We start from the raw sequence: 10,211 nt of genomic DNA on the forward strand, positions 1-10,211 counted from the left end.
TCTACAAGACAGTCTTCTGCCAGTCCAGTCAAGTTCTGAGCACCTAAAGCCTCCCCAGTTTTTTGTCTGCCATGAGACAGCAGGAGGAACACAAGTGCTCCCCAGAAGCCTATTCCTGGAGATGCAGCATGGAGAATCTGGGTGGCAAATGTTGCTGAACCAGCCAGTCTCTCCACTGAACTCAGTGGCTAGACAAATGTTATCATATGCTATGCATGCCATGACTTGAGAAATGCAGGGAAGCACTCACATGTGCTGTTTCATAGCAAAGGAAATTGTGTTGGGTTATCACTGGTACACACCTTAGGGTTCATAGATGTGTTTGCTCTTCTGCTTAACATTGCCATGATAAAACCCCTGAGAGAATCAACTTAAAGGATGTGGTATTTACTTTGATTCAGCATTTTAGAGGTTTTAATCTACTGTCAGTTGGTTCTGATATTTCTGGACCTCTGGTGAGGTAGAACACCATGAAAGGAACAATATGTTGGAGTAAGGTGGCTCACCTCATGGTGGATAGGAGCTAACAAAAGCAAGAGGAGGAGCAAGCGCCAAATATACCCTCAGAGATGTATGACTTTCCTTCTCTAATGAGGCCCCTGTTATGTCCCAGTAGCGCCATCAGCTAGAGACCACACTTTCAGCATATAATCTGGAGTGAGGGGGCATTTGAGACATAAACCTTAGCAATGTGCTATTATACCCCATCCTAAGAGCATGCTGGTTAATGTTTTCATGATTTCATAGCACCAGGAAGATCCCAGAACCTTTTCCTTCTCTGACAACTAGTGGTCCATATAGATAAAAATGAGGAGAGACAGGGACTACAGAGGTTGCCGATTGGGGAACCCTTTTAATAACTGACTTTTCTCAAGCACTCTGAATTCCTCTCTTCAGGAGCAAGATGTGCTTGTCACTTACATTTTAGTATCAAGGGGTTGGGGAGATAGCTTGGTGGTCTATATGCCTTCCTGGCAAGTGCCAGGACCCAGGTTCAGTCCCTGGTACTACATGCCGCGCCTGCCCTGGAACTCTAGGAGCACTGAGTTAGCCACCAGAACAGGGTGTGGTGGCACATGCCTGTGATCCCAGCACTGGTGAGACTGAGACAGGAGGATCTCTATGAGTCCAAGCTGCTTAGGGAGATCCTTTACCGAATAAATAAATAAATAAATAAATAAATAAATAAATAGTTTAAAAAAATTTTTAGTATTATGATAAAGGAAGTGGGGCCAGCAAGATAGCTCAGCAGTCTAAAGCACCTGCTTAGGTAAGCTTAGGCAAGCACAGGGATAACAGTTCAATCCTGGTACCACAAGCCATACCAGCCCCATCCCCAGGGCAGGCTGAGCCAGCCACAAAAAAAAAAAAAAAAAAAAAAAAAAAAAAAAAAAAAAAAAAAAGATAAAGGAAGTGAAATTAATTCATGTGGAAACCCAAAACTCCTTACCACATGCGTGCTACATGCCACCCTAACCTCACAATCTAATTGTGTGCTTACTCTGTGATATACCACGTACTATCAGTTGCATGACACATATTTTTCCACACACAATTTGTCATATTTGAAATTGAGACCACCTTAAATTTAGCAACCTTTTATAATCATTACTTAATCATGATACACATCATTCCAAGCAGCAGCCATGACACTGCTGGCTTTGTCCCAAAATGCTTAAACATAAAAGTGCAAGCAGGGCTGGAAAGATAGCTCAGCAGTCTAAGTGTCTGCCTGGCAAGCACAAGGACCTGGCTTTGATCCTAGGTACCTTTTGCCATGCCAGCACCAGAACCCTGGGCACACTGCTGGCTCCAGGAACCAGGCTTGGTGGTGCACTCCTGTAATCCCAGTGCTGGGGAGGCTGAAACAGGGGGGTCACAAATCCGAGCTTCATAGTGAGACCCTGTACCAAATAAAAACAAAACAAAAAAAGTACCAGCAGCACAACTTACAGTGATTTGAAAGAAAGTCCTAGAAGTAGAAGTGTAACACACTTTTAAGCCCTAAGAGCCAAATGGTCATGAGAGGAAGGTAGGGGAAATGGTGAACTAGATGCGTTCTATTGTAGTTTGTGTCTAAATGCCTTTCTTCCTAAAACCTCATATAGTCATGGAATTGGGTTTTCTGAGGAGGCTGAATCTACAGTTTGCGATTGATTCATGGCTTAATGCTGGAAACATGGGTGTGAGTGCTACACCCGCCTTAGGGCGGATAGCCTGCATGCAATTTAAGGGTCAGAAAAAGGATTTTCTTCCCTCACCATTGCTGTTTTATGTCTTCCAACATCATCAATGCTTGCCCCTCTGCATGTGCCATTTGGTTGGAGCCAGCTGGTTATGGACTGAAACCTCTACAAACTATGAGATAAGTAAACCTTTTCTCCTTTAACTTTGGGTGGCAGGTACTTTGTCTTAGCAACAACAGAAAAGGAACTAAGACATGTTTTCCAACATTTCTGAAAGAGGGGACAAGAGCTGACTATTCTATAAATTTGAAAAGGCAACCTAGGAACTAGAACCAATAGTTTTGGTTTTCCAGTGATTATCTTCAAAGTACTGCATCACTCTCATTTTTTATGAAAATATTAAAAATAGATCCAAAACTTGAGAACAAGTCACAAGGATGGTGCTATATCCCTCTGTGTGTGTGTGTGGGGGGGGTGTTCTGTGCATATCATTTCCTCTTACCCTTCCATTCATGATCTTATTCTCACTGTATACATCATGTGATATAAACCACTTAATTACCTGATTGAATGTACATTTGTTTGATTTTCCATCTAATTCAGGGTAAAGGTCCACATTTTATGAAGTTACATGTTAACTTATAGATTTTGTCTGGTGTGCAAACAATTTTTGTTTAACAGATAAAATAACCACAAAGGTATATCTTACTGCCCTGTAGGACATCTACCAGTTTTATTTCTAACTTAAATTTATTCCAAAATAGGTTTTACAATGCCCATATATCCCTTATTCTCTTAATTCTCCTCTGAATTATATTTGCCATTTTGCTGGTTCCCTCTTGTGAGTGTGTGTGTGTGTGTGTGTGTGTGAGAGAGAGAGAGAGAGAGAGAGAGAGAGAGAGAGAGAGAGAGTTCTATGCATATCATTTCCTCTTAGCCCTCCCTTCATAATCTTATTTTCCTTTTAGTCCACTGAAACGCTTGGTGTCAGTATTGTTCAGAAGCACAAATATACTCTCAGGGCCAAGCTGCAAGTCAGGTAAATCCATGGATGAATCAGCAGTAACAGCTTTTAAATGTATACAGCCTTTACCACAGAAACAAAGTACATTATTGTTCGGATCTCTGAAGCTGGTTCCACCAGTTTCTTTGGGTGGAAGAGCCAAGAATTGAGAGGGCATCTGCCTCCCAGCCTCGCCTGCTTTTTCTGGGATTGCTTTTCAGCACTTTTATTGTAAAACAAACTCAGAACTTTACACTGTCCATCCTCTGCATGATGAGCAAATACTAGGTACAGTTATAAGAGAAGGAGGTGAAATGGTGATGAAGGAAAGGAGTTACACTCATTGTTCCAGGCTCAGAAATCTTTCTCAACTTCCTTATTTCTCTGACCTTGTTATTTTTTTTTTATTTATCTGAGTTTACCAATTGTTCTTTCCCCCTGCTTCTTATCTTATTAAACTTCCCACTCTCCACTATGTAAAAATATGTAAGTGCACAAATAGACCCAAGTTTCAGCACTATTAGAGATGGGAAATAACTGCTATAGAAGTTAAAAATAAATAGCAGAAATTTCATCCCCCCACCCTGTCTCTCTCTCTCTCTCTCCCCCTTCCTTTTTATCCATCCTCTTTCTCTTCTTTTTCATTTGTCTCTCTGTTCCTTTTCCATAATGCTAAATTTGTTCCATTAAAGGGTTTCTTTGTGAGTAATTCTGCCACTTAATTGTCTAACATTCATTCTTGACTTTCAAGGGGACATCCACCATTTTTTTCCACATATACTGTTGTTATTTGATGAAAACAAATAGCTAAAGAGTTTTTCAGTGATAGAAAAACATAATTGGGTAAGTTATGACACATTGGTATGTGTGTACTGAGATAATAGAAACACTTATTCTTGCATCAACTGAAAATACAGGGTTAATAATGAAACTTAGGAATGGAAAAGGTCAAAGGGATCTTGAAACACATTCACTGTTTCAACCTTAGGTAAAAGAGCAGAGAATAGGAAAAATGAAAAACAAACCAAAGAAAACAACATATACACCATGATACCAGGCTTGTTTTTCTTTAAGGACTTCCTATTTTCTCTCCTTTTAAAAGCGTTAATACCCTTATTGTAGATTATATATCATCTCCTCTTTGGCTTTGAGGTGTGTGGTTTTGTTAACCAGAGACATCAATGAGTTCAGTTTCTGAGACCAGTCATTCAATAAATTATTTGGGTCCTTGGGTCTCTGGAAGTTGATAATTCCTGCCAACCAGTTGACTTTAGCAAAGATGGTCTTGATAACTACCAGATTTGACAGAAAGTCTTCTGACTCATCAACAGACAGATCCAGAAACTGTGCCATCATTTACATTGTGCTCCAAGTGTAGTACTTGGCCATTATTCTAGTATTATGTTCAACATCTCTGTTCTTCAAATCTTTCCACCTTTTTTCACCATCTTCTGTGGAGGCAAAACCATCTGTCTCAGAACTCACAAGGGAGCCTTTTCTTAACTCCATTCCATAGTCCTCAACAAGTGTGTATCAGCACATTAACTCCATCATGATGAAAAGCTTTAGGAGATCCTTGTGTTTGGGAATTTCTTCTAACTTCTTACCACCACTTATTCGGTGAACCAAATCTGACTGTTTATTGTCAAAAACAGCCAGGCTAATGTGGAGAACAACACTTTTCAGTTGCCACTTTTCACTTTCTGTTTGTATACACAGATTGTCATAGATTGCTCTGCAGTGCTTACAAATAGATAGGACTCCTCAGCTGAACCATTAAATTACAGCATTTCAACTTTAATTTTTCTGTGTTTTCTTCCTGGAAAAACTTGGTATTAACCTTCTTGCAGCGACCTGTGTCTGAATGTAATCCCTCACAGCCAGGCACAGCTGCATCTGCTCCAGGATAAACTCCACTCACTGTTTGTTTTCCATGGACCCGTAGGTTTCCACCTGCAACTCTTGTAAGATGAAGGTTGCTTCTTTGACGTTGCTATTTTGTTCTTTTATGGTTGCTAACGTTTCAGTCAGTTGAGCATGCTCAATTTCAACATAAATCTTTCCTTCTGTAACCATTCGCAATGTATCAAGTAACCGAAGTTTGACTGGGAGGTCTGCGATTTCCTCAATGTAAGTACAGCCCTGTTGAACCATTTTTGCAACAGCTTGTTTTAACTGACTCCTCCTTTTTGACAAAAGCATAATATTTTCATGAAGTAAATCCCACTCTTTAGCCTCGTAGCACATCTTCACTACTGCAACTAATATCTGGGATGTAGACACCATATCTGAAGCAGTATGGGTCTGTTTTTCTAAAGAGAGAAGGGTTTCAGTGACTTCTTGATGTCTTCCTTCCTTGGCCAGCTTCTCGCACTTGGGCAGACGCTGGTCCACTGTAGTGCTGTAGTCCACCTCCATCTTCACAATTCGCTCATCAGCCCACTCTGAACCACAGTCCACCATCATCCCTGCCTGAGCATCCTCTGCTGTCCCCCTACATCAGACATCCACCATTTTGTGTGACACTTACATTAGATTTCATTAAATAATTGTAGAGCATGCTCCTACAATTAAAGGTACCAAGTTAAAAGTTACACCTAGAAGACATCTTTGAGGAATAGACATTTCCTAGAGAAGCCTCCATACCTGTGATAAAGCTGTCTACCATAAGCAATTTACAAGCATTAACACAGAAAATAAACTAAAAATTTAAAAATAGGAAGTGACAATACACAGAAGCAGAATGCAACCCAGACCTCCAGCCTAGACATGACAAGTCCAGGAGAAAATAAGACAGAGAAAATTAAAAAAAAAAAAACAACAAACCACTCACCTTAATATTCTGAACTTGTAGCGGCAGAAGTTAAAAATAAAAAGAAACAAAATCAATGAGGCTATAGAGAAAATCAGATTAGAAATAACCTCTCAGGTATAAAAGAAGAGATGATCAAAATGAAGACCTTCTTCAGTGACTCTAGAGCAAACACAAATAAAAATAAACAGAAGCTTAGGAAAATTATGGAAACAGTAAATACCAAACATAGGAATAAAATGGGTTCCATGAAACAGATTCAAAGATATGCAAGAGACTAAAAATTCCATTCAAAGAATCCACAGCTGAAGACGAATAGCAGAGCTGGAAAAAAATTGTGGCTAGTGATCACTGAAGGAAAGATGTCTTATGTGACACATTGTTGTCTTCAAATTAGTTGTTCAGATTTCCAGATGTGAGCACGTAAATTGGTCAAATAAAAAAAGGAAAAAATTTTAAGCATTAATTGCTCCTTTCAATAGACCAGTAGAAATCAGCAGTACAATTATCCAATCCACCCTCTTTCTATACATAAATATTTTCCCTTCCTTGTTTCTTTCTTTTCTCAGTTCCCTCATTCCAGTTGTTGCTTCCCTTTGAACAGCTTATTTTCCTTACACAGTACTTATTGTGTCTTTTGGATTTTATTTATTCTTTCAGATTCTTGCATGAGGGAGACAAGGCAATGTTTATTGATGCAGGTCTGATTTACTTCACTTGTGAGTATGGTCTCTAGTTCCATCAACTTACCACCTATAAAAGCTTCAAGTTTAATTTTTTATAGCTGAGTAATATTCCATTGTATAAAAAATAACACATCATTGTTTATTTCCTATAACTTTGTTTAGTGAAATTTTGTCTTTTCTATTTTTTTTTACTATTTTTAATTCTGTTTTAAAAATAAAAAATTAAATAAATGTGCATCCCTACTAAAAAAAGAAAGATATTTTTAAAATAGCAAGTGATCATGAAAAAAATCAATCCAAAAAGTGAAGATGATGCAAAGAAAAACCTAAGATTAATCAGAGTAAATGAGAAAAGCCAGAGACAGCACAAGCAAAATAAAATTCCTCTTCACAGGAATAATGGCAGAAATTTTCTCAAGCATGGAAAAATTTGAAATACAGACAGACAAGGCATAAAAGACTCCAACTACTCCTTTCTATATGTCTATACCAGGGCATACAACAATCAAAATTCTAGAAAGTCAGCAAAAGAACAGACTACTAAAAGCTATTAGAGAAAAGAAACAAAAGGAATAAAAGGTCTTTACATTGAAAACTATAGTACTCTGAAAAGGGAGATCAAAGAGTATATCAGAAAATGGAAAAATATCTTTTGCTCTTAGGGAGGAAGAACCAACATAGTGAACATGTCCTCACTCTCAAAACTTTTATACAGATTTAATGCAATCCAAATCAAAATAACATTACAATAACTAACAGACATAGAGAAGACTTTCATAAAACTCATCAGAACCATGAAGACCTAAATAGGTACAAAAATTCTGGGTAACAAAGGCAAGGTGGGGCAGGCCAGATAGCTCAGCGGATTAAAGCACCTGCTTAGGCAGAGCTCAGCAACTGGTGGAGTTCAATCCCCAGTGTGCCTCACCCCCAGGGCTCGCTGAGACTGTGATTAAGACTGGGTGTGGTGGTATGTGCCTGGAATCCCAGTGCTTGGGAGGCTGAAAACAGAAGAATCACTACGAGCCCGATCTATGTAGTGAAACCCTGTAGACCCTGTCCTAAATACAGAAGAAAGAAAGAAAGAAAGAAAGAAAGAAAGAAAGAAAGAAAGAAAGAAAGAAAGAAAGAAAGAAAGAAGGAAAGAAAGAAAGAAAAAGGCAAGGCAAAGGGCATCACATTTCCTGATGTGAAATTAACTAGCTAGGTCCTGTGATTTTGAAAAAATTAAAAAAGCATGGTACATACAAAAAGCAGATCTGAGGATCAAGGAAACAGGTTACAAGATACAGAAACAGCTCCAAATGCACTGAGCCACCTTATCTTTGCCAGAGATGCCAAACAGTTTCACTGGAAAAAAGATAGTGAAGACTAAAACCAGACCCATGTCTTTCACCACACACTAAATCAAAATTGAAATGGATCAAAGAGCTAAATATTAGAACAGAAACATTAAATCTGATAGAAAATAGAATAGGTAGAACTCTTGCAGACATTGGTGTAGGCAAAGATTTTATGAAAAAAAAAAACCCTAATAAAACAGTAAATATCACACAGAATCAACGACTGGGGTCTCATTCTATTAAAAAGAAATTTTGCACAGTGAAAGAAATCACCAACAGAGTGAAGCGACAGCCCACTGAGTAGGAATAGAAATTTTCCCATCTGTTCCCAAAAGATTAATATCTAGAACATATAAAGAACTAAAAAAAAGTCAGATGCTCCCCCACCCCAAATTTGAAGATCCAATCAAAAAATGGTCATCCAAGAAGAATGCATACTTCTTGGATGAAGAAGTAGAAACAGAAAATAAATACATGAACAAATGTTCAACATCACTGGACATTCAAGAGATGTAAATTAAAACAGTGCTGAGATTCCATCTCACTCTAGGAAGAATGGCTTGTATCAAGAAAACAAACAATAACAAATGTTGGCAGGGCTGTGGGGGAAAAGGAACCTGTCCCCACTCTTGGTGGGTGTGTAGACTGATGGGACCACTGTGGAATCAGTGTAGAGATTCCTTAAAAACTAGGACTAGAGGTCCCACTTGATCCAGCTATTCCCCTTTTGGCATCTTTCAGAAAGAAATAAAAGCATCCTACCACAGTGCTTTGTGCACATCCGTGTTTACAGCAGCACAGTTTGCAATAGCTGACTCTTGGAAACAGCCCAGATGCCCATCAGCTAATGTGTGGATTAAGGTGACGTGTTTCCTTTTTACAGTGTAGTGCTAACAGCCATAAAGAAGGACAAACTTGAGACCCTTATCAAGACCATACTCTGAACTGAAGTAAATGGGACATGTGTAAATATCACATTGTCTCTCTGATGTGAAAAGTGCAAGTGTAAGTAAGGACCAAAATGTGTCATAGATACTGTGAAATAAAAAGAAAGTGTTCAAATGGGAAGGGGAATGAGAAAGCAGGGTGGGGGAAAGGAAGAAAGGGAAAAGAAAAAAATGAGAAAATGAGGAGAAAATGGAAACAAAGCTTTTGTAAACAAGGAGGGGAAGGACTCATGGATGAAGGGAATAGGAAAAATGATGAACGTGATCTTTTTGTATATCTACATTGTACCAATATATAAGAAAAATAAATTAAATTGTTTCAAATTTTTTTTAAAAAATGCATTCTCGGAGAAATTTCCATACTCAAGCCGACCACAGTTTCTCGAGCTGTTTCTCTATTGCTGAGCACTTGTGCTGCTTTTATTTTGCTAACAAAATAATAATGCTGCATCATACCTTCTCCTGTGCTGATGTCTCTCTGGGGAGCCTCACGGTGATGGAATTGCTGAGTCATAAAGGAAGTAGCTTTCATTTTAGTAGCTACTTCCCAATTGCCCACCAGAGTAACCACAGCAATGTCCTACCAGAAAAGAGACGAGAGCACGTGTCCCTACAGCCTCATGTACACTTTATGTGTTCAAAATTCTGATTTTTGCCATTCTAATTAAAAACAGTATTTTATGTTATTTGCATTTCCCTCGTCTAAGCGGCTGGTAAGATCTGGATAGTTTGGAGCACAATTTCTCACGGTATATTGCCAGGATGGAGCCCTGGAAAAACCCACTTTGGGACTAGAAGCCCTCAAACAAATATAACTTCATACAAGATTGTCCTTCTGTAGTCTCTGAGTTACTCATCTTTCCATCTCTGTGCCAAAATACCTGAGAAAATCAGAGGAAAAGTTTACTGTGGTTCAGAGAGAGAGCCCATAGGTGATTTGCTCTGTGGTTTTTGGGCTGTGGTAAGGCTGAACATCATGGTGCAGAGCACATGGGGCAGTAAGGCTGCATATGTCATGGTGACAGAGACAGAGACAGACAGACAGAGACAGAGAGACAGACACAGACACAGAGAGACAGAGACAGACAGACACAGAGGCAGAGAAACAGAGACAGAGACAGAGACAGAGACAGAGACAGAGAGACATAGACAGGCAGAGGCAGAGACAGACAGAGACAGAGAGACAGAGACAGAGAGACAGAGACAGGCAGAGAGACAGAGAGACAGAGACAGA

At 39.1% G+C, this 10,211-nt stretch overlaps 1 pseudogene; it reads right to left on the bottom strand.

Annotated features, from left to right (window-relative positions):
* Positions 1-4,302: 4,302 nt before the first annotated feature.
* LOC101564640 lies at positions 4,303-5,652 on the bottom strand (annotated as a pseudogene).
* Positions 5,653-10,211: the final 4,559 nt, after the last annotated feature.

The sequence above is a fragment of the Octodon degus genome, unplaced genomic scaffold, assembly GCF_000260255.1.
Source record: "Octodon degus isolate 3935 unplaced genomic scaffold, OctDeg1.0 scaffold00114, whole genome shotgun sequence".
In the NCBI taxonomy this organism is placed as follows: domain Eukaryota; kingdom Metazoa; phylum Chordata; class Mammalia; order Rodentia; family Octodontidae; genus Octodon; species Octodon degus.